At 37.8% G+C, this 25,970-nt stretch overlaps 1 protein-coding gene across 3 annotated transcripts in view; it reads left to right on the top strand.

Annotated features, from left to right (window-relative positions):
- LINGO2 (leucine rich repeat and Ig domain containing 2) overlaps positions 1-25,970 on the top strand; it is a 688,323-nt gene that overhangs the window by 393,413 nt on the left and 268,940 nt on the right. The window contains exon 1 of one of the 3 annotated variants that reach the window (XM_032860340.1): positions 23,651-23,691. The exons of the other annotated variants lie outside the window; for them this stretch is intronic. The gene's annotated coding sequence lies outside the window, so the exon portion shown is untranslated. Of the gene's footprint in view, positions 1-23,650; positions 23,692-25,970 lie in introns of those variants that run through there. 3 annotated transcript variants of the gene reach the window in all.

The raw sequence follows: 25,970 nt of genomic DNA, 5'->3' as shown, positions 1-25,970 counted from the left end.
GAGCCCCACATCAGATTCTCTGCTCAGTGGGGAGCCTGCTTCCCTCTCTCTCTCTCTCTGCCTGCCTTTCTGCCTACTTGTGATCTCTCTCTCTTTGTTAAATAAATAAAATCTTTAAAAAAAAAAAAGTCTTAGAAAAAGCCTGTGGCTGTATCACATCATAAATCCAAAAATAGGGTGCCTGGGTGGTTCAGTGGGTTAAGCATTTGCCTTCCATGCAGGTCGTGATCCCAGGATCCTGCGATCAAGTCCCGCATCGAATTCCATGCTCCTCAGGGAGCCTGCTTTTCCCTTTGCCTCTGCCTCTCTCCCTATCTCTCATGAATAAATAAATAAAATCTTTAAAAAAGAAATCCAAAAATAGCAGTTTCCTGATGTGAAGATTTCAGAATTTTTGATGGTAAAATCCCTCTGACCCATAGCCATGCAGTAAGCACTTTACATATTTTTATCTTTACTTTCAAAAGCTCTGTGAAGAAGTACTATTATGTTTATTTTCTATAAATCAAGACTGAAGCTTATAAAGTTGAAGTAACTTGCCCACCATGATGCGTTAGCAGTTGACCCGGGACCTGAGACGGGATCTGTGCAGTTCACATTCCACTGCTGCTTCTTGCCATCAGCTGCACTCTGCTCAACACCCTGACTGCCCTCACAGCAGGGCAGCCTTGAGGTTTTCCCACCCTGTACTATTTCCTTAAGTAAAATAGTGGCAATGCCATGCTATCTACAGATAGAACAAACATGAAGGGTGGGTCTCTCACCTTTTGAAATTCTTTTAATGATATTCACTTTACCTAATGTTTTTTTTAAGTCACAGTCTTTGCATTTTGCATTTTTTTTCAATGCCTTGTGATGAATCTGACTTGAGCAGTTATTTAATGCTAGAGGAGGGAATGTGTGCGGTACTTTAACAGAAGACACATTCATGTGCCCTCAGTGACGTCAGAGCAGAGCTTAAGAGTTAAAGAAGATCATTTAGGAGAAATGAAATAGATTTTACAAAGGAGGATGAGGCAGGCATAAGAAGTATTGAAGATGGAGGAGACTAAAGCTGAAGAGGGCCGGCGTGGGAGTGGAATGATTAGACTTGACTTCCTCTACCTAGAAAATGGACTTCAGAGGACACAAGACCAGCATTCTGAACTAGAAATAGTCATGACTTGGGGTCTAGAGATGAAGATACCCACAGTGACAGGAAATCGATAAAAGCCTTCTCCACAGCTGAATGAGGAGGAACTGCCAACCAATCTCAAGACCCATTAGCAGCTAATACAATTAGTTTCCAGGACCCTGTTAAAACTGCAGTGAATATATGTGAGAATCACCAAGAGCATGAGCTACAGTGCGAAATATCTACCACTGAGGAAAGAGAACGGTAGTAACTGGAAAATCTTGAAGTTGGTTGGAACAAAGAGGCACCATACCATGTTGGGTGTCATATAAGGGTGACGAGCTGCTCTGCTACCACTTCCTACTGTTTCATGTAAAACTTACTTAATCACACTTATTCTTAATGAATGAGTTTGTTTGACCAAACAAAAATGGCCTACAAAGAAATTGCATTTTAATATAATTATGTATGAATTTGTCCTGGAAGTTGGAAATAATTGGAAGATAAATCCAATTTTAAGAGGCAAGTGAAGAAAAATCTTCAATATGCACAGGTCAGATAGCATTATGCATGTGGTTTTCTTCTACTTTATAATGGAGGAAGTTTTCCAAGTTATTTACGAACTCAGTAAAAAGGGAGAATGCTATCAAATATATCTGGATGTCAGTGTAACCCAAACATTAGTCATACATTTGCAAATTTCTGGAAGAAAAAAAATTCTCCAAAAAGGACCTTAGTTACTCTTTTAAATGTACAAATGGCCCTTAGAATAATACAATAGAGGCTTGCATAAGGTGCAGAGGTGGAAAAGAGGAGAGAATGGTTGAAAATAAATTGGTGTCTTGGAAACATTATTTTGATACTTATGGTTAAAACTAATTTTTTAGGCTTTGGTCACTGAGGTAATACAATAACATGAATTATAAAAATATGTCCATATTACCATCATCTATAGAAAATACTAATTGTGACTCCATGTTAGCTCTCAAATATACCCAGTTCTCCTCATCCTCTCTGCTCCGAGATCAATGTAATGGTTTTGGTAACTATTCTCCGTAGCTCAAGTCTGGCCCCTGCTTAGTCTGTTTGCCATCAGATGAGGCTTAGTATCTGGAGGACCATGGAGTTCCTTTTTTGTCCATTGCTCTCCGGGTAGGGGATAATAACTGTGCCTGGCACATTCGCTAAGTGGCCTGTAAGTCTAAACATTGTCATGTTGGAAGATCACAGAGCTTCTCCATCAGGCTTACTTTCTAAATAGCAATGCCAGGAACCACTCACTTCGTTGTAACTGCTAACAAAGGATTAAGCTGTTTCCTTCCCCTCCCCGTACTGATGGGAACTTTGCTTACCCAAAGTCATAGTAACAACCCTAACTTCCTCTTCTGCAAAAGGATAATTAAATGAAATGGCAAGGAGCAAAGCAAAACAGACACAAGATGGCAAAATCCAATCTGGGGTTCTCCTTCCTCTGACTGGTAGTTGGAATTTTTTGTGCAGTCCTTGACTGATTTTCCTGGGCCCCAGGGTATCTGAGAGCTTTTGAAAGAATGCTCACTATTAGGGGCTTGGTTACCAAAACACTAAGTGACCATTGTCCCTGAATGGAAGATTCTGGAGAGTTTTTGTGGCTCCCCTTTTCAAGTGTGGTAAATTTTAGCCCTGTTTTCGCTTGTCTTTACAAAAGGACCACTATGCTTTTTCCATTGACAGGATAGATGATACTTAAGGCCATAAAGTCTGTGTAAATAGGGCTGCATTCAAGGACAAGATAACTAAGGTGTATCGAATAAATGGTCTATTCCAAGGAGCAAAGGGACACGTGACAGCTCACATGATAGGCAAGAACGAATTGTATAGGTTGTTAGGAACAAGCTGGTTTGCCTTTTAAAGTAAAAGTCAGCCCACAGATTATTTATTGAGCACCTACGATGTGAGAGGCATAATTCGAAGTTCACGTGATGGTGGGGAACCAGAAAGATGGACCCTAAAGATAAGGACTGTATAAAGCTTGCATTCTAATGGAGAGAGACATATAATGAATGATGTCAAAAGAAAATAATTCATGTGACTCCAAAAGAGGTTGAAACCTTTAATCATCCTATATGCATTAGAAGCTGAAAACCAAGTAACTCTCCCGGTCAAAGCCAGGTGGGATTTTACAGCGTGAGGAGGAGAGGAGTGCTTGTCCCTGTGGTTCGGCTCAGGAAGCAGTTTCATCTGCAGCTGCTCTAGCTCTTGCTGTTGGGATGGTCGGAGGTTGTTTTTGTCCTTGGGTGTCTCCTGTAGGGTCATTGTTGCATGACCACCACCCCCCCCAAAAAAAAATCCTAGAACATTTCTTTTGAAAGTGTTTTTATTAATCTTGCCATTTGTTAGTCAAGGTTCAAGGGCAGAGGAAGTAGGGAAGAAGGGGAATAGGGAATAAGAAAGGAAGAGAGGCCATGGTTAAAGGTTGTTTTTATTCTTTTATAGAAAGTATGCAAATAATATCTTCAGGGATTATAATTGAATGAAGAAAGGAAATGCAGGGAACTATGGGAGGGAGTCATCTGGGAGGCTCTCCATGGAGAGATACTCAAGTTGAAACCTGACTATTGAGGAGAAAAGGGCTGTTGGATGGCACAGGAGTTCAGCAACTACAGAGGGCCAGAAGCAGGAATAAGCTTGGCAACTTCGTGGAGGAGGAAGAATGAGGGAGTTGTGTGAGACAACCTCAGAGAGTCCGCAGACTCTGCTATTTGGTGACATGGGGTGAGAAGGAGAAGGATGCGGGGAAGTTCAGGGAAGTCGACTGCAGGTGAGCTCGGCTGCCCATCGGCCCCTGCGGCACATGGCAGGTGTTCCGAATGGACGTTGATGGACCATTTTGGAGCAGTATTTCTCAAATGTCAGTGTGCTTAGAAGTCACCTGGGCGTTATGTTAAAATGCAGATTCTAATTCAGAAAGCCTGAGATCGGGCCTGTTACCGTACTTTCTGAAGAACTCTTGGGTCATGCTGATGATGCTGGCTGAAGGGCGCCCTGAGTTAAACAGCTTCAGGCCCTTTACTGGAGATGCCTCTCTTCTCTCCAGCTGCCCAGATATTGAAGGCATCGGAGTGAGTGCAGCCAGGGGCACCTGGGTGGCTCAGTGGGTTAAGCCTCTGCCTTCAGTTCAGGTCAGGGTCCCGGGATTGAGCCCCGCATCGGGCTCCCTGCTCAGCGGGGAGCCTGCTTTCCCCTCTCTTTGCCTGCCTCTGGGCCTGCTTGTGATCTCTCTCTCTGTCAAATAAAAAAAAAAAAAAAGAGTACAGCCACATTTTACTTTCTTTTTCACCATTTAGAGTACCATAGGGAAGGCTTTTTCTGGAACCCACCTGAAACCACTGTGATCTTTGAGGGCTGGTTCCTGGTAGATTTCCAATTTAAATTAAAGAATGGTTAAAGCTATTTAAATCACCTTCCATCCAAACTTTTTAAATATTTTACAGATATGCTATTTACAAATTCTGTGTTATTTCTGAGGAAGAGTAATAACTGTTAAGTGAAAAATACCCAATTTCTCACTTCTTACTTATTTCAAGAGCTATGTTTTTCTTTATGGGTAACCCTTTAGACTGCTGATTACAGACACTGAAAATACTTGTTCCTCTCTAAATATGGAAAATTCTTTCTAAATATTGCTAAGTAATAATATAAAACTAAATTCTTAGTAGATAAAGGGTGTTTGTAAATATGTATATATAAGGGTAGTGATTTGACTAAAACATGACCTAAACAAACTAGGAACAATGGGGAAAAATTATTTTTCCCTCTGTGATTAATCAACTCAGAAGTCCTAAGTATTTTTGACTACTTCTTATAAATACAGAACAAGGGGGAAATGACTAGGTCAAGAGGAGTTTGTTGCTGAATTGCAAAAACATCACATGAATTTATAGGTTGCTTAGTAACTCATGATAGGGAGCAACATCCATGCTTTAATGATCCTACCTGAATATATTTTCTTTCATTTTTCGCCAAGTATATTGCTTATGAGCAACAGGTTTAAGACATTAATGGGGATAGAATCTGCTCAGCTACCTACTGCGCTTCTGAACCTTGGCAAATGGCTTAGGCCCTTCGGAGCCTTAAATTCCTTATCTGTAAAGTCTGGATGCCCGTCATACCTTGTGAAGTTTCTAACAATTGAATAGAATACGCACATGCATTGTGAGCGTGGCGTCTGGTACGCAGTAAGCTTTCAATAGATGTTAGGCATGAATATTAGTAGTATGGTCCTAATTATCATCTTCCCAACAGAACAAATCCAACTCAGGAAGAACCCCTTGGCAGAGCCTTCAAAACATATGCGTGATCTGAAGCTCACCTACCAGCTGCTAATTTGCTTGTTTATTTCATTTGATTTTCCTTAGCTGCACATAAGGGAGGTGGGTGGCAGAAGCTTAATTTATTTGTCCCTCTTTTTGAAAATGTGGGTTTGGGCTCTCATGCTATTTTGAGGCATGGTCTGGTGGTGGCATTGGGGATAGGCACACTTTAGGGAGGTGGGAGGATTTTGAAGCTCTCCTGGTGGCTCCAGCATCTTTCTTTCCCCCAGTGATGATCATAGGTGCTAGATTGCCAGTGCTGCCAGCCAAAGGCCTCTCCTCCCACAGATCTGGAAACACATGAAAAGAGCCATGACTCATGGGCTACAACTTTTTCAGCGGCTTGATACAAGCACTGATAGGCTCTGCTCCCATGTTTTCATCACCCCACAGGCTAGCCGAGGGGGAAAGGGCTCTGTGGGTTTCAGATAAAGTGCTTCCTGACAATAATTGAGAACAACTGAGCGATTCTGTGGAGAGGTTAGGACATTGTTCCTGTTCCTTTGCTACAGTCAGTGGAGAGGATGATCCTGGGTGACACCAGGGTGTCTTCAGATCCTTAGAGGTATGGCATTTGAAGTCTTTCAAATCTTTCTTTACAAACTTTCATTTCATCCTTTGTCCTTCATACTGTTCTCTAATGGGACTTAACTCATTGTGCTCTCTTTTGTTGTGGTGGTTGTTATTTGGCCTGCCTGTCTTCTGTGGACTGTATGCTCTGTGAGGACAAGTCTTTTTAATCCTTGGATCTCGAGTCCTGAGCTCAGGGCACAATAGACAATAAATGCACAATAGTCATTGTCACCTGCATGGATGAATGGATTGGTGGATGGTTGGATGGATGGATGTCTACACTAATGAAATTAGGGGAAAGAAAGTACTCTAGTACGGTAGACTGTGTGTGTATGCGAATAATTTGTGATTATTGGGTGGATGGGGGAAGGATTATTGATAAAAAAGATGGTTGTGAAATTCAGAAAACCTACTTTGCTGTCAAACACAAGTCATAATATTAAACATGAAAGCATTCACTTTGTCCATAAAACCCCTAAGTAATTTGGGGGAGACTTTTGGATAAAAGGAGAAAGTTTTCTGAAAAGTATAAATGGATGTCTGTGACAAACATGACATTTTACAAGAAAATTAAAAAAGATTTGTCTTATGTAAAAGTAAGATATGTTGAATCTGTAGGAGATTAACATGGACAGAAAGCTTAATGTTCCTTTGAGAAAGAGAACATCTATCTCATCCATGCGCTTGTTGAAATAGTATTTATTGAAGACCTACTTTGTACTGGACACAATAGAACAAGGGATGAATTCATCCACATCCACTCCTCTGGGGCTCCGCAGTTAAAATCAAGTTGTAGACATGAACTAGTAATTATAATAGTAGGAAAATGGAGATGTGATCATGGCGCTACAGAAACATGAGAGTTGGACATGTTTAACCCTGCTCAGATAAATCTAGAAAGGAGAAAATGGTGACATTGGAACTGAAATTTGAAGGGTGTGTGGGAGTTAGCCATGACAGGAGGAAAAAAGAGTTTGAGGGACTGGGAAGAACAGGGTGCATTCTGGGGAGTACCAGTATTTCTGTGTGCCCCCTACATGGGGCTATGGATGAGGAAGTGAATAGTTGAGATAAGACAGATAAATGGAGAAAATCACTCAGAACTTGTACACAAAACCATAGATTCAAAATTATCCTTCCATGTAGATGATATATAACTAGAGAATGTAGTAATCAGTGCTAAATGATTTTCCAGATATTGAGGTATAATGTCTAAAGAGTGTATTGTAATTTCACTTTGACAGGTGGAAACTGTGAGTTCATTGGTTATGTAGTTCTGACCTGATGTGTTCGTAATTCTTTTGGCAAAGGTAATTGATTAAAATGTAATAATATGATTTAACTTTATAGCCTTTTGTCAATTTGATATACATTATATTACAAATCAGAAAAATGCCTTGGGAAAAATATCACCACGGTTTTATTTTAGGCTACATGGAGAATCTTCATATACTCAAAATGGACTCATTGGTAAATCAGGAATAAATGTAGGACCCCTGACTTCCTGCACATTGACTTTCTTATGAAATCATACAGCTAAATAAATGTAATAACCTGCAAACCTACAAGGTGATATTTTATCTTTTTACCTATATCATGCAAAGTCTCTTCTAGGGTGTTATGTTACCAAGTTTTCCTGCATGACTCTGAGTATCTATCTTATAAGTCTCCATTCCTTGCCTCAGATAACTTCACAGTTTGTTTGTTTTTTTATAATTTAAAATTTTATTTATCTTTAGCCAAGGGAGTGCTTAACCATACATCGTCCTCTTAAAAATCAGTTTTTATTAGGGCATAAGAAAAATTATTTTATTTTTTTTATAAAATATTTTATTTATTTATTTGTTAGAGAGAGAGAGAGAGAGGGCACAGGCAGACAGAGTGGCAGGCAGAGGCAGAGGGAGAAGCAGGCTCCCCGCCGAGCAAGGAGCCCGATGTGGGACTCGATCCCAGGATGCTGGGATCATGACCTGAGCCGAAGGCAGCCGCTCAACCAACTGAGCCATCCAGGCATCCCAATAAGAAATTATTATAGAAAATCAAGAGCATGTCTTCAAAAGCTGCCTAGATTTGTCTGATATTTGTTGGGCCTATATTTTTAGAGTGTCTATATGCAAAGCACTGTTGCATTTGTATGTGTGTAGGGGATGTGCACAAATGACACTAATATTGGCAGATGCTCATATGGTAGATACTGTGTTGTATCAGTCTAAGTGCTTTTTATAACGTTAACACATTTAGCCCTTGTCTGTAAAGTGGGTACCTTTTTAAATCCCCATTTTATAAATGAGAAAACTAAGGCACAGAAAGATTAATAAGTAACTTGCTCAGTTGGAGGAGATGAGAGTTGAACTTGTGTTCTCTGGGTCTACACCCTCTGCTCTTGGACATTGTGCTAAACTCCATGCCCTGGAAGGAAACTGGGGCCTCCTGAAGTTCACAGTGGGAGGACGGGTTATGGGGCCATGTGGGAAGCACTTGAGAAATACAGAATAGGAAGAGTTTCTGTCTGAGGTAATCATGTAGGGCTCATAAAAGAGGAAACGTGGAAACTGGGCCTTGTCAGGTGGGGGTTAAGATAACACCACAGGCTAGAGATTGCCAGCAGAGGCCCCCAGCGGAGGAACACAAGTGTATTTAGAGGAAAACACACGGAACAGTTTGTCTAGAGTGGCATGGAAAGCTGGTGTGAGAGGGCAGGAGGTAAGTTATTGGAAGGGTGGTTGTAGTAAATTCTAGAGAAGCTTAAAGCCTAGATAAGAGAGTCTGAGATTCATTCTGGACTTGAAGGTTTGAGAGTTTTATTTATTTTTTAAGCAAAGGAGTAAAATGAGGGAAGATGAATTAGGCAGCCATATGTAGGATTGATTAGATGAAACATGAGGAAGATTTGGAAGGAGAAAAAGGTTGGTACACTAATAGATTTAAATGCTTCATCAAGAACAGCAAAAACAAAAAAGAACAGAGACTTCTGAAGCAATTTCACTCTGAAATAGAAACTGAAACAGTCCACAACTTTGTTGTAGCAGAAAAGGTACTATTATGAAGGTCACATCTTGCTCACTGTACATCAACAGGACTTCGTATCATCTTGAAATCTGGAAGAAACCATTCTTCCGTTCCTTTCTGCACTCTGAAGACATGAGTAACACAGTTCTTTAACACAGCCCCCTTTGTTCTCTGGTGATAGGTTTGCCCTAGATAAATGTGCAGAGGGGCATGGTTAGTACATTATTTTCAGATGTTTGTGGCTGTCCTGTGGTGTGGAATGATGGTATGTGGGCTGCTTTGAGATGGGCATGAGTAGCGGTCAGTGCTTACTCAGGGTACAAGGGACAGGAATGACTGTGTCAGGAGGAAGTTCTCAGGTGCCAGTGGACATTCTTACCTAAGTCTTTATAGTTTCTGAAGAGGCAGCGAGCAAGGAGCTGAACTAGATTGAGTTTTGATTTTCTGGTTGGATGGCTTTTATGTAAAAGGCCACAAACATCCAGATATCAAGAAAAGGGAAGAAAGAAGCCACAGGATGTAGATGCAGCAAGAACTCTGAGGTAGAGAAGAGAAAAGGCAAATCCTCGTCAACTTTATATTAGTTGGTCTTGAAATTGTAGGGCATCTAACCAAGTGTACATTTTCTAGGAGGCTGAGTTTTGAGAGCAATGTGGGAGGTGCCAGTTTCACTCTGAAAAACAGCAGGGTCTGCATGGTCTCTCCTTTCCATTAAGTGGGTCATGATTACTTGCATCAGAGAAAATGGCAGGACAACTGATCTGGAAATTGTAACTTTTTTGAAGTAACCCTCCAAGTAAAGCTCATTCTGTATGAAACATTTTACTTCAAATAATGTGCTGACAACCTCCTTACAATGCAGTCAATTGCCCTTTTGGGTATTTTATCAAATGGGGCCTGGTGTGTCATCTTGGCACCTCATTTCCCTCAAGAAGGTTTAACAAACCCAAACTTGGGAGGCATTTTGAAATGATAGATACTTGGTTAGCATGTTGAAGAAAAAACAGACTAAGTTCAAAGGTGACTAAACTACATCCAGTTTTAAAACTACCACTAAATCAGTTGCACATGAAAATTTAAGCCAATGATGGAAGAGTGACTGAATGGGCATCTCCAAGCTTGGTTCTGATCAGCTCAGATGCCGAATCCCCTTTCCCACTTTGAATGTGACTCTGGGTTCAGTCAGTTTGTAAGGAACAGGATTATTAATGAGTCTGACAGGATAAAGCCTTGAAGCTTCACCAAGGGTATGATCAGCAACAACAAACTGTTTCAGGTGTTCTGAGAAAGGTGCTAGGAAGACCAAGGCTTTGGGAGTGACTGGTTCCTTGGTTAAACCTCTGCCTTTGGCTCAGGTCACCTGGGCTCAGGTCACCTTTCTTTCTCCCTCTACCCCTCTACCCCCTTCTCTCCCCTTCCTCCCTGCTTTATGCCCCTTCAGGCTTCTTGTGCTCTCTCACACACTCTCTCTCTCTCAAATAAATACATAAAATCTTTAAAAAAAAACAAAACAAAACAAAAAAACAAGGATTTGATTTGGGCCCATTTATGTCATTTTACTTACCCTGTTCTTTTGCCTCTTTTGTATACTTTTTATTTTATAAAAATAACTTAAACACACAGAAAAGTTGAAAGAATGGTACAGAGAGTTCACCTGTCTTTATCCAGAATTAACATTTTATCCATTTTCAATGTTTTTAATGTTATCCATTATAATGTTTTACTAAATTTGCTTTATAATTCTCTAGTCATGACATCGTGTTCCAGAACCATTTAAGAGTAAATTATGAACGGCATGACCCTATACCCTTTAATGACTTGAGTGCATATTTCCTAAAAACAAGAATATTCTCTTACATATATACAGTAAATTAATTAGGGGTAATACTTTATAGCCCACATTGAATTCATCAGTGGTCCCAGTCATACTATTGGTAGTACCAGTACAAGTTCCTGTATAGGATCATATGCTGCATTTACTCTTATAGAACTTTGACTAATAGGAGAGGCCATGGGAAAACAGTTTTCAGATAATGTTCAGAAAGGGACCCTGAGGAGTCAGATTTATTGAGTACCTTTTTATCCTCAAAAGATGTATTCCTATGAGGTAGTGTGTCAGTCAGTGTTCTCCAGAGAAACAAAGCCAATAGGATATTATTATATATCCTATGTATACATTTGATACATTTATATACCTATAATTTATATATTACATAAAATATACAATATACTCCTATATATGGCAATGATAGTAATGATTTAAATATTGTTGTGAACACAACAGAAATGCTGTGAGCTTTCCTAGAAACTTGTCATGTCATTCCTGTTGGGGGAGAAAACAAGATGGAATTTATCTTTGCTTAGAAAATTTTGAAACACCTATCTATCTATCTATGTATCATCTATCTATCATTTGAGAGAATACAAAAGAGAGAGAGAAAGAGCTGATAAATGATGAGGTCAGACCAGTTCAAAACCAGAAGAGCAGGTGAGGCTGGAAACTCAGCAGGAGTTGACGCTGCAATCTTGAGGCACAGCTTCTTCTTCTTCGAGAGTTCTGGTTTGGTTCTTAAAGGCTCCCAACTGCATTGTTGAGACCCACCCACATTACTGAGGGCAATCTACTTTTTTTTTTAATTGAATTTTATTGTTTCGGTGTTCCAAGATCATTGTTTATGCATCACACACAGTGCTTCATGCAATACCCACCACTGGACTCACCCAACCCCCCTCCCTCCAAAACCCTCAGTTTGTTTCTGAGTCCACAGTCTCTCATGGTTCATCTCCCCCTCCAATTTCCCCCAATTCACTTATAGTTTCCTTCTCCCAATGTCTTCCATGTTATTCCTTATGCTCCTCAAGTAGGTGAAACCATATGATAGTTGGCTCTCTCTCTACTTGACTTATTTCACTCAACATAATCTCCTCCAGTCCCGCCCATGTTGATACAAAAGTTGGGTATTCATCCTTTCTGATGGAGGCATCATACTCCATTGTATATATGGACCATATCTTCTTTATCCATTCGTCTGTGGAAGGGCATCTTGGTTCTTTCCACAGTTTGGTGACTGTGGCCATTGCCACTATGAACATTGGGGTACAGGAGGCCCTTCTTTTCCCTACATCTGTATCTTTGGGGTAAATACCCAGTACTGCAATTGCAGGGTCACCTACTTTAAAGACAACTGATGGTAGATGTTAGTCACATCTACAAGACACCTTTATAGCAACACCTGGCTTCGTGATTAATTAAACACTGACCTAGCCAAGTTAACTCAGAAAGCTGTCAGAGGTAGAGACCATTCCTCACATGTTACATATGAGTCTGAGACTTAGCACCATGGTTTATTTTTACTAAGGATACTCATTGTGCCTGGCTGAGCCAGAATATAAATCTCGTGTCTCCCACTCCAAAAACCTGTGCTTCTCCCAGGGCACCCCTATTGCCTAACTTCAACATGAAATGATTTGAAAGTGGTAAGTTTTCAATCACTGATGGTATATAAACGTGGGCTGAATGACTAGCTATCAAGAATGTTCCAGAAATGATTCAGGCCTTAAATAAATGCATGTGCTGTGTGGCTTTTCAAATTCTATTGCCATTATGATTCTGTAGTGTATTTTTCAAAAAACGTGTTTTAGGGCCATTGTTTTTCTTACTGAAGTATAATATTTTTATGTACAGATGGCTTTGTGTTCAGTTAGTACTCCTCATCAGAATAGACAGGTAATTGCACCCTTTTTATTTTTTCCAGGAGCCTACATTATTTATAGTTTTCAAAATAACATTTCAAACTAGTGCTACTATTTGGCAGATCTTTAAGAAGGTCAAAGAGAAAACTATGAGACTTTGGAGAAAAGCCATGCTGCTCAAAATCAGTTGTAAAAGACTCTTATGTAAATGCAAACTTCATATATTCTAATGAGTTATTTGTAGCCGTAAACATTTATTTCAAGGGTAATCTCATGGCTTTTTTTTTTTTTTCTTCACAGTAGAAGTGTAATCAAAACTTTTGGTTTATCTTGATAGTTATCCTCAACATTAGAAAAAGTTTCATCCTTTGTAGGACATTTTAAATAATAAATAATAATCATAGATGTAACATTCACTAAGCATTATTTGTTATAAAGTACTTTGCTAAATGATTTATAAACATTATCTTATATGAGTTACTCTTCATTTCAGCTCAAAGAGGTAAAGTCCTATTGTTGCCTCCATTTTAAGGGAAAGGGAAAAAAAAAAAAAGTAAGTCTAAGATTGAATAATCCTAAAAGTAAGATCATCCCCAGATGATGGAATCTTAACATCAATAGATTTATTTTATGTGTAATTTCAAACTGTCCTTTAAAAATCTGAGTGTTTGTATTTCAAAAGATGATGAAGCAAAGTAATTAAGTACCTTGTCCATAAACAAGATGGTTGCCAATTATAAAATTAATTTATGACCTTTTAACACTAAGTCCAAAGTTTGCCCATTAAACTACAACATCTTCTAATAGTAAAACCTACTGTTATGACAGCTTAACATATGAAATTCCCCCATTGCTTAGCAAATACTAATTTTTATATAGCGCTCTATAATTACCATTGCTAGGCAATTGCATGGTTCTTTGCTTGAGTAACATGCTGTCATCTGATTTTAAGGCAGATAATTTTTTTCTCTAGGTATGGTTTTCATCTGGTAGGGAATAAAAGGCAGGCTCTTTAGTCTGATTTAAAAAAAAAAAATGGGGGTGCCTGGGTGGCTCAGTGGGTTAAGTCCCTGCCTTCAGCTCAGGTCATGATCTCAGGGTCCTGGGATCGAGCCCCGCATCGGGCTCTCTGCTCAGCGGGGAGCCTGCTTCTCCCTCTTTCTCTGCCTGCCTCTCTGCTTACTTGTGATCTCTCTCTTTGTGAAATAAATAAATCTTAAAAAAAAAATTGAAACCTGAAGGAGTATTATTAGGAACACAAAAAGACTATGTGTCCAGATTTTTTCCCTCCGGATTTTACTGTTGTGAGATTTTGTGGATACAAATCTCCTTTGTAGCAGAGGAAAGGCCTGTTAAATTCATATCCCAGGATAGAGGTAATGATTGAAATATTACCATAAGTACAATGGAAATGCCATGAGCTTTCTTAGTAACTTGTGTTGTCAGTATTCCTGGTAGGATTTAAGCATGGCTGGGGGGGAAAAAAGGAATAAAATGGAATTTATCTTTGCCTAGAAGATTTTAAAATCCTTTCTAAGTCAGGTAGTTTTACATTCCTTCAGTCTTTATTTTTACATAATAGAGAGGACCCTGCTTATTATGCTTGCCATTGTGAACAAGTATAATTCCCATTTTAGAAATTACTGTGTTCCCAGGGCAGCTGGGTGGCTCAGTCAGTTAAGTATCCAACTCTTGGCATCAGCTCAGGTCATGATCTCAGGGTCGTGAGTCCCGCTTCAGCATGGAGTCTGCTCGACATTCTCTCCCTCTCCCCCCTACCCCTCCTTGTGTTCTCTCTCTATATAAATATATAAATAAATAAAATAAATATATAAATAAAATCTTTAAAAAAAAAAAGAAATTACTATGTTCCCAAATGAAAAATAATATTAAAAGTTATCATTTGGGGGCACTTTGGGTGGCTCAGTCAGTTATGTGTCGGTCTTCGGCTTGGGTCAGGATCCCATGATCCTGGGATCAATTCCTACCTTGGGCTCCCTGCTTCTCACTCTCCCTCTGCCCCTCCCCGCTGCTCAGGCTGGCTCTCTCTCTCTCTCTCTCTATCAAATAAATGAAGAGAATCTTTTAAAAAATATTACCATTTGACCATTCTGAATAGTGGATCTGGCCTTTGTATATATGATGATACATATATTTGCCCTTTGAGATGATTTTTTTAAAGATTTTATTTATTTGAGAGAGGGGAAGAGAGAGAGAGAATGAGAGAGCACAAGCAGGGAGAGTGGCGGAGGGAGAGGGAGAAGCAGGCTCCCCGCTGAGCAGGGAGCTTGACACAGAACCTGATCCCAGGACACTGGGATCATGACTTGAGCCACCCAGGTGCCCTGAGACAATTAACATAATCAACATTTGTTGTTGTTATCACCATCTACTTTCTGAGCTTATGGATCTGAAGATTGTTCAGGTCAAATCCATCCCTTCTCTGGCAGAAGTGTGGGGCACTACTGCTCATTTTTGCTCTTCTAGCTTCTTAAAACTGGGGAGGCAATATTGCTGATATCCTGCTAAGATTTGTAGAAAAGGCAGTTACCATATTTGCTGTGTGTTCAGTTTGTAAGGTAATAGTTACTGGTGCAGTTGGAAGAGTCAACTGGCCAAGGCTTTGGAGTTCCGAAGGGGAGATTCTTGCTCTAATAAGGACTGGCCATTGCTAACATATTGACTGAACTACCATTTGGCTTCTGGACCTTCAGGTAATACCTCTTTCAGTGTTCTTTTCTAGTTTCACTCACTTGTCTTTCCCTTCTTGAACAATTCATCTTGTACTTTGAGGATGAATTTATATTCTCTCACCCCATCTACCTCTACTGGTCTCCTTTCAGTTGGAGGAAAGGCTTTTTCTGTTTCCTTCAGTAAGCTGCTCTCATTTGCTCTCTCACTCCCTGTGTCTCTTTCTTTCTCTCCCTCTCTCCCCTTACACCTCTCCTTCTCCCTCCATCCCTCTTTCTCTTCTTCCTCTCTCAAAAATCTTTTCCTCTTTCCTCATTAGACTTCATATGGCTCCTAAATTCATATTCCAAAGTATTAGTAAGCAAAATTATTATTCCTTCTTTTGTAGGAGTGAGACAAATTCATCTCCATACCTTTCTAGGAGATGAAGGAAAATATCCCCATGCCCTTCTTTCAGGATCACATAGAAGAAGAAGCAAAAATAATTAGGCTTTCAGTCAAAAGAGCCTGAATATATATATATATCCTACCACAATCTTATATTTTGGTTTAAGTTAATCTCAGCTAATTCTTATTTTATCCTGAATAAGTTCCAAGCTTAGGAACCTCTGTGGGTATTACAAAAGAAAAATTGTGTATATTCTGACAAGCACATTCATCAGGATTCTGGTACCAACACTAGGAGGATCAGGTAAGCAGCACCCCTTATAGAATAGCATCTGAACAAAGCCTTTTCTCATTAGGGATTGCTATGCATTGCATGCATCCAGACTAATTCTGGAAAGGGTAAAAATGTTAAATAATAAAATAAAAACAAAACCCGTACACATCTACCCAAAGACAAATAAAGGTGATACGGGACCAATCCTCCTGTGAATTTCTTGCCTTAAAAGTTAAATTTCTTACCTTATGAAATATTCAATGCATTGTTTGAAAAGTCAAAACCATGCATGCCTAAGCTTCCAGGCTTCAGAAGAAAAAAGTAATTCCTCTTGGATATGACTTATACACATTATAGAAGCTTTGGTATGGTTGGCAAGTCAGTGAACATACAGATGAGAAGGGAAAATACCCCAATGACTGTCAAAGATGTTCCATGTTGTAGTTCACAGCTTCTGCTAGGCTGTGGAATTCTGATTTATTTCTATACCTCTCTGAAAAAGCTCTCTGGTGAAATAATTGTTAGTCTCAACAGACTGGGAAAAGAAATTCCTAGAAGATATTTTTAATGAACCAAACATAAGAAGCCCAAGTTGAGCAGAATATTAAAGAGTTTCAAATTCTAATGGCCGTGTGTGTGTGTGTGTGTCTTCAATAATTTTTAATTACACAGTTTCTGTAATGGCCTTTTAATATACTCATATAAAACTAGGGTATCTAATTTAATTTTAGATATATTTATTTTAGTAGCTCTCCCTTTGTTCTCAGTCCTCACTTTTGGAAAAAAATAAGGTAAGAGTCATAAGAGTGGTTCCTCTTTTAAAAACGGAAGACAAATATTTTTCTCTTTCTTACAACCCTTAACTAGAAATATATTTTTCAAGAAGCATTTTTACTCCAGTGAACACAGCGGCCTTATTCAATATTTCTGTAGCCTTTGTATCTGTGAAGGGCTTTAAAATGAGCTTGATTAGACACATACTCTATCACCCAAGAAAAGAATCAATACAGAATATCATTCCCACTTGACAGATAGCATTGATGCATCATCATACGGGTGTATTTATTAGGAAAGAGGTTAAGTTGCCTGTTCAAGTTGGTCTTCCAAGTCAATGGAAAACAAGGGAATAAAACTTGCTGTTCTGTAGCTTTTAGTGTATTTAGTTGCTTAGCTACATGTCTTCTTTTTATGTATTAATCAGCAACACAGTAATTATCATGAATGGCCATTGCACATCAATAATTCACTTTCCAGTGTAAGTACATAAAAGGATTAATGTTACATAGGCTCTACAATATTAAGAAGGAAAGGTCAGTAAATGATATATTAAAAGAATCGTGATAACAGACCAAGAAATTAAGCCCAACAGGAGAGATCGGCATTTGTTGGATAAACCTAATAAAATCTTGTAGTTTATTGATGTTGCTCCTCCGCTGGGCAAAAATAGCTCTAGGATAAGATAGAAAGACAATAAATAATCAAGTGGATTAGAGAGTTGCCAAAACACAGTGAAGATCAAGGTAGCTCAATGTAAAGTTGTACGTACAAATTTCAATAGATCCATCATTGCCAAAATGTTATATTACCTTTGGAATGATTTTCTGTTACTGAATCGTGCAGAAACCCATTTTTTTTTTCCTAAATTCTGAATCACAAACTTTTGGTAGTCAGAATTTTAGTGAGCCACTGGGAGGTCATTTTACTAAAGACATCTTTTAGATCACAAATGTTTCTTTCTCCTTTAAAGACCACTCTCCTGCAGACTAGAATGGTGTTCTATCTTGAGGAATACTATTAAATGACCAGTGAACATATGAATTTAAAAATATATGACTGATATATAGTGGAAGGTGAAAAAAGCTCTTTAAATATTATTTTTATATTAAATTTGCATCAACTAATAAGCCTAAGGCTCTGTGCTATTTTGACATTGAAGATCAAAATGAATTCTACTTCCGTACTTCCAATCCAAGAAACTATATAAAGATAATGACAAAGATATTTCCATAAATATATTGATTGTGGAATTTATTCCAGACAATAAAAAATTAAAAACAACCTAAAAGTCTAACATAGGGCTTAATTACAGAATAGATAATACTTTTTGTATGATGTATTAATATGCAGTCATTAACAATTATGTCATGAATAATTTTGGTGACCCAGAAAGATGCTCCTCACAATAAATCAAGTAGGGAAAGGAAAAAAAAAAAAAGAGAAAAAGAGAGAGAACAAAAAATTATACACAGCAGGCTATTTTATACCTTCCTGCTTTCTATATGTGCACCTAAAAAGTCTAGAAAGATATATACCAAACTACCAAAAACAATTAAGAGGCTTTTTGTGAAATGTGTATTTTTATACTTTCTATATCTTTCATATTTTCTGCAATAAAAATAAAATGTAACCTTAATCAGCCTAAACCAATTAAGATTTTTACTTTGTTTTTATTGTTTTAATGAATCATTTCAGCTTCTCAAGGATGTCAAGCTTGTTCTTTGGTGCATGCTGTTCCTTCTGCTGGGAATGTTCTTTCCCTATACCCGTCATGGCTGGCTGCTTTAGATTACTTTATGACTATGGCCAAACATCATTTCCTCAGTGAAATTTTCCGAAATGACCAAATGGAATGCATCCTGCCACCATTCTTCTTATCCCATTATCTTGCTTCATTTTCTTCATGGCATTAGCTAAAATTACATCACGAACCCATTATTTAATCAAATTATGTGTTTAGCATCTGGCTGTTGTGTTAGTAAACAAATATATGAAGCAGAGGAAACTTGTCTGTCCTGCTTAAATTTTAAGTCCCCAGGTCCTAGAACCTTATCTGCATAAAGGAGTCACCAAATTCATATCTGTTAAATAAAACAAGGGGCTCTTAAAAAATTAAAACTTTATAATGCGTGTATATAACTGTCAGGTATGTTGAGAAGAAAGGGATCGACATGAGCCTACTCTGTTTTGGCAATTAGTAGGGCAAAATGCTACTTACTTTTAAAGGAGAGTGTGAGCATTAAACTTAAAAATTTTTAAAAGAACACAATTTTTTAAAAAATGAAGCAAAGAGTAAGGATAGTTCATAAAACAAATGTTAGGAAGTCCTATTCAGATGCTAAAGTTGGGTCACAAACCTGTCTCTAAATCAGTGTTCCATATCTTCTTGAGTTAGATTGTGGACCCCTTTGAAGATCCAACAGAAAACCTGAAACACAGCCTCAGATAAATACTCATGCATATTTGTGATATACATGATGTTTTACTGACAGTTTCTGCAGATTCAGATCATCCTAATTGTTCATGAATTACATAATAAAAGCTGTTGCTCTGTCCTATCTAGCAAAAATCACTTAAAAAGTTTGGGATCCAATGAGTTAAAAATCTTCAAAAAGTTGAACTTACAACTAAGAAAAGAGCAAATATTCCACTTTAGCCTCCCAGAAAACAAACATCACATACATGATCACATCTACATGTTACTATCTCAAGGCTAGCAAATGGAGTTGCAAAGCTAAGGAACTTGGCAAATTGGAGAACCAGCATAGAGTTGCATGTGAAGCAAAGTCAGAGATGAATGATTGTCCCACTACAGCAGGTCAATAAAAGTTTCATGGGAGGGGTACTTCGGTGGCTCAGTGGGTTGAGCCTCTGCCTTCGGCTCGGGTCATGATCCCAGGGTCCTGGGATCGAGCCCTGCATGGGGCTCTCTGCTCAGCAGGGAGCCTGCTCCCCCCTCTCTCTCTCTGCCTGCCTCTCTGCCTACTTGTGCCTTCTCTCTTTGTCAAATAAATGAATAAAATCTTTTTAAAAAAAAAGTCTCATGGGAAAGATAATGTCTGAGCTGTATCTTGAAGAATAGTCATAATAATAAAATAATGGCTTATGCTTATCGAGTACATTCAAAGTACTAGGTACTCTCCTGAGTGCTTTACTTACATCATATTTTTAAAATCCTCACAATAATCCTAATTTAAAGGAAAAGTGAAAATTAGAGAAGTTCAGTAATTTGCCCCCAGGATATTCAGCTAGTAAACCGTAGAGCAGAGTTTCAAGTCAGTCTGAAGTCTGGCTCATCTTTCTTCACCATTTTAAAGTACTGCTCTCCAAAAGGGTGAGATCTGAATCAGTAGAGAAGGGGAAGGGACATTCCCAGTGAGGGGATGCTTTAATACGTGTACAGATGTTACTGTAACTCTAGAAATAGCTAAGTAATTCTGAGTGCTAAAAACAAGGCAAAAAAATTAATTAACTCCCTTGGGCTGTATGTAAATCTATTTTCACAACTATTTTGACATGAAGTTGAGAAAAAAGAAATATCATTTGCCAAGATAAATAATTGAAGGCCTCTGGTAAATGAGAGACTCTAGTACATTTTGGCTTATATTAATTCATATATTAGATATGGTGTTCCATACTGTAAAATGGCTGTTTGAGTGACAGCCTTCAGGAAACCTTATCTTCTAGCCAAAAGTAAAATTGTCTTTCAGTAAAAGGACAAATTTCCTGGAACCTTTTTAAATAAGTTAAAGGATAGAAATGATGGAAGTGAACCCTCTCATGGGATTTAGAGTGCCTCTAAAAGCTATCAATTGCTACAAACTATAAGATTTTTCTTCATTGAGTGTCATGATGATATAGTCTTGCACTGGATGTGAAATAAATACATATGTATCCATCTTTTATATAGGCGGGTAAATCAAGTGTCTTAAAAGGTTGTCTCTTTATTCTGAAAAACTGGATGTAGTGTATTAAGAAATAGTTGAGAGAAAATAGGGGCAAACTTTGTGCAGATTTTAGTTATTTTTAAGTGCCATTTTATTGCCATATTCTAATAATACAGAGGAAATAACACCCAACTATAAATTTTCTTTCATATATTCTAACAAATTTCAGAATTAATGATGGATTATTAACATTAATGTTAGTAATAGTTAAAATTTACTAAGCAACTATTATGTACTAGGAAGTATGCCAAGCACTTGAATGTATTATAATTTAATTTATATAACTATGCTCTGAGGTTAGCCTTTTACTATCCCTGTTTAACAGATGGGAGACACTGAGATCTGAGACCCAGGAGGGCATGTTAGGACCCTGAGGCCACATGGTTAGAGAGGCAGAAATGGCATTTGGCCCCAGGTGAGACTTTTCCCAACCCTGGGGTTTTAACTCCTACCATCTTAATCAACCTTGTCATTTGAACTTGAGAAAGAGTTTCTTCATTTAACATTTACTGTATTATATGGTGACTAATGTAACACAATCAAAAATTTTTAAAAAATTACATTTACTTAAAATCCAAGAGAAATTACTAAATTATAGTTACAAAAATATAGTGTGAGTAAGAAGAGGCATTTAGCTTACTGCTGAGAATACTTAGGAATATATTTACCTCTCAACTGAGTGAAGGAAATAAGACTTTCCTTGCTCACCTACTATGATAGATTATCATACATTCTAAAATCATTGGTATATACCAGTTTTTATTTTTAATTTCTACAACGTCAGAGGTCATGCCTTCTATTTCTTTTGTGACATCTCATTGTGTTTGGTTCAGTACCCTACAGAGTTAAGTGGTCCAAAAAAAAAAAAAAATGCTTGTTAATGACTTTCTTATTGGGCACCTGTCAGTATCCTACAGTGTACTTTTCAAGATTTAATGAAACTGTATTCTTGTTAAAAAAAAAAAAAAGTTCATCTGTTCTAATACCCCATGAAAATCAATATATGTGCCATAATGGCTTGAAAACATCCATTAGTTTTTCTCTGCTTTATTTTTCCTCCTTGTTTATTGAAGAAAACAATACCTGCATGTTTTTAGCACGTTGAAGCATGGGGAAGTTTGGTTTGATAATTGCTCTGAAAATGCTTACTGGTTGCTTACCTTTCACTTCAACAGGTAGCTTATAAAAGATTTATTCTTTACATTCTAGCTTCTTTTGTTTATTTCTTTTACATATGGGAAAATTAAGAGTATCTACTAAAGTTATTCTGAAAATTAATACCCAGTCTACATTATGGCTTGGTTGTAGTCATAACAGCTTCCCCATAGACATAATGAAATACCAGGAGACTTGGAGTCTCTTATCCAATGGTCTTACTATTCAGTATATAATTCAAATTCTCTGTTACTAATTTCCTCACTGGCATAAAGAAGAAGTTGAAGGAGATCATTTCCAAGGTTTTTAAGGAGTAATATTTTCTAATACTATTATATACTTTGTATAGTCTATATGTTACTGTAGATAGTAAATATAGCATTATTTCCAATGATTGCTCTGATTTGATTAGATTTTTGTCTTAAAATACTACTCATGATTCAAGGTCAGAATAATGTTGTGTTAGAGTGGAAATATGGTCTGCCAAATTCTCTCAACTATGGTTCCTATTTTTTAAATAACTTGCATTATCAATTTAGAATATGAGCATTAGGCTTAGGGTGCAATTTAGTATATTCTAAGAATATTTGAAAAGTGGATGTCCCCTTCGAAGTAAGACATTTGCAACATGGTTTGTTTTAAAATTTGTTGATTATAGCTTCAGAACCTCCACTTTGTCTATATAATTATCTCTGTATAAACCATTTCAAATGTTGTGTAGAAATATAAAATAAATTTTTAAAATTATCATCATTAATATTTGTGATTGTTCTGAAAATTAACAAATTCCAGAACATATGAAACTACCTGACTGCTGAGAGTTAGAGAATTTTAGAGTGGAAGAAAACTTACAGATCATCTATTAACTCCACATTTCCTAGAAAATAGAGAAACCAAATTACAAGAAGATTAAGTGAATTGTCCAAGGTTACATAGCAATTGAGTGACAGAACATGAATAGGAATCAAGATCTCCTAGCTCTCTCCAGCATTTCTTTCCTCTGCTTCCCAATGAAAGCAACTCCAGATACACAGTCTTGCCCATAACTCTAGCATATTTTGCAACTCTGTTGTTTGGGATATGAACATTTAGGATTGCTATCTCTTCTTGAGGGATTGACCCTTTTCCCTTATATAATGGCCCTCTCTGTCTCTGATTTTTTTTATTCTTAACTAAAATTTACCTGTTACTAATATATGTTCATATTATATTATTATATATGTATATATACAATATATTAATATATATAAATATGGAAATATTATATACATCAAAATAAAAATGAAGCTTCTTATATCTTTAGGACAGGAAGTAGTTTTGCAACTACCCTGGGAAATTTAGACTCCTCCTCTTCCACAGAAACTAGGAGGTAGGAGCGCTATCTTCTTTGATATTTATAGCCCAAAGATATGGCTTCCAAATCCTTGTGAAAAAAGATTTCTGGGTTATAAATTGGCAAGAAACTTTTTTACTTTTAAAAAGATTTACATACATGTGAAAGGGTCAGAAAAAGAAATCACAATTGCAAGTTTTGTTTTTTTTAAGGAAATGCTGTAAGAAAAGGGAAGGGTAGAGAAAAGTCTCTTTCCCTTTTTATACCAGGGAAATTTCATTTTTCTTTCTTTCTTTTTTTTTTAAATTTATATTGACCCTTACAGAAAGAGAGAGGGCACCTTATTACAGGATACGTTGGATTTGTTTCCAGACCATCACAATAAAGTGAGTCCCATGAATGTTTCGGTTTCCCAGTGCATATAAATGTTATGTTTATACTATTGTTGTCTTTTAAGTGTGCAAATGACTTTATGTCTAAAAAATTAATGTAGGCTGCCTGGGTGGCTCAGTGGTTTAAAGCCTCTGCCTTCAGCTCAGGTCATGATCCCAGGGTCCTGGGATCAAGCCAACATCGGGCTCTCTGCTCAGCGGGGAGCCTGCTTCCTCCTCTCTCTCTGCCTGCCTCTCTGCCTACTTGTGATCTCTGTCTGTCAAATAAATAAATAAAATCTTTTTTAAAATTTTTTTAAAAATTAAAAAATAATGTAAATGCCTTAATTAAAATACTTTATTGCTAGAAATGCTGATCATCATCTAAGCTTTCAGCGAGTCATAATCTTCTTATTGACGGAGGGTCTTGCCTCGCTCGATGTTGGTGGCCTCTGACTGGTGAGGGAGTAGTTGCTGAAGGTTGGGGTGGCTGTGGCAACCTCCTAAAATAAGACAATAATGAAGTTCACTGAATTGATTTTTTTTCCTTTCATAAACAATTTTTTTGCAGCATGGGGTGCTGATTGATAGCTCTTTATTCACGGTAGAACTTTAAAAATTGAAGTGGATCTTCTCAAACTTTGGTGCTGCTTTATTGATTTAGTTTTTATAATATTCTCAATCTTTGTTGTCATTTCACTGATCTTTACAGTATCTTCACTAGGAGTAGATTCCATCTCAAAGACAACACTGTTTTTGCTCATCTATAAAGAGCAATTTGTCATCTCTTAAAGTTTTATCCTGAGATTACAGCAAATCAGTCCCATCTTCAGGCTCCACTTTTAATTCTCCTGCTATTTTCACCACATCAGCACTTACTTCCCTTCTGAAGTCTCAGACCCCTCAAAATCTACCATGGGGTTTGAAATCAACTTCTTCCAAACTCCTCTTCATGTTGATATTTTGACCTCTTCCCACGAATCACAAATGTTCTTATTCAATCTAAAATGGTAAATCCTTTCTAGATGGGTTTCAACTTTTTTGCCCAGATCCATCAGAGGAATCCCTATCTATGGCAACTGTAGCTTTACAAAATGTATTTCTTCAATAATAAGACTTGAAAATTAAAGTGACTCCTTGATCCCTAGGCTGCAGAATGGATGTTGTGTTAGCAGGCGTGAAAACAACGTGGACCTCATTGTTCATCTCCATCAGAGCTCTTGGGTGATAGGGTGACAGGTGCATTGTCAATGAGCAGTACTGTTTTGAAAGGAGTCTTTTTCTGAGCAACCGGTCTCATCAGTGGGTGTAAAATATCCAGCAGACCATGTTGTAAACAGATGTGCTGTCATCCAGGCTTTGTTCCATTTACAAAGCACAGGCAGAGTAGATTTAACACAATTCTTAAACATCATAGGATTATCAGATATACATGAACCCTGGCCTCAACTTTAAGTCACCAGCTTCACTAGCCCCTAACAAGAGAGTCAGCTTGTTCTTTGCAGCTTTGAAGCCAGGCATTGACTTCTCCTCTCTAACTATGAAAGTCCTAGATGGCATCTTCTTCCAATATAAGGATGTTTCATCTACGTTGAAAATCTGTTGTTGAGTGTAGCCGCCTTCATGAATGATCTTAGCTAGATCTTCTAGGTGACTTGCTGCAGCTTCTATATCAGCACCTATGGCTTTATCTTGCACTTTTATGGGGACAGCTTTGTTCTTTAACCTCATGAAGCAACCCCTAGTAGCTTCCAGATTTCTTCTGTAGCTTCCTTACCTCCCTCAGCCCTCCAAGAACCGAAGAGAGTTAGGACCTGGCTCTGATTGGTCTTGACTTAAGGAAGTGTTGCAGCTGGTTGATCTTCTGTTCAAACCACTGAAACTTTCTCCATACCAGCAATAAGGTTATTTCACTTTCTTATCATTTGTGTGTTCCCTGGAGTAGTACTTTTAAGTTTCTTTAAGAACTTTTCCTTTAAATTCACAACTTGGCTAGCTGTGTAGCATAAGAGGCTTAGATTTTGGCCTGTCTCAACTTGGAACATGGTGTCCTCACTAAGCTTAATAATTTCTAGCTTTTGATTTAAAGTGAGAGATATACTACTATTTCTTTCACTTAGAGGCCATTGTAGGATTATTAATTGGCCTAATTTCAATTCTGTTTTGTCTCAGGAAATAGGGATGCTCAAGGAGAAGGAGAGAGAGAGGAAACAGCCAGATGGAGTAGTCAGAACACACAACATTTATCAATTGAATTCGCCTTCTTATACAGGCACGACTTTTGGTGCCTCAAA

Source organism: Lontra canadensis, unplaced genomic scaffold (assembly GCF_010015895.1).
Source record: "Lontra canadensis isolate GAN:19392208 unplaced genomic scaffold, GSC_riverotter_1.0 scaffold19, whole genome shotgun sequence".
NCBI classification, from domain to species: Eukaryota; Metazoa; Chordata; class Mammalia; order Carnivora; family Mustelidae; genus Lontra; species Lontra canadensis.
The sequence above is the reverse complement of the archived record's forward strand: the minus strand, read 5'-3'. Positions and strand labels throughout refer to the sequence as shown.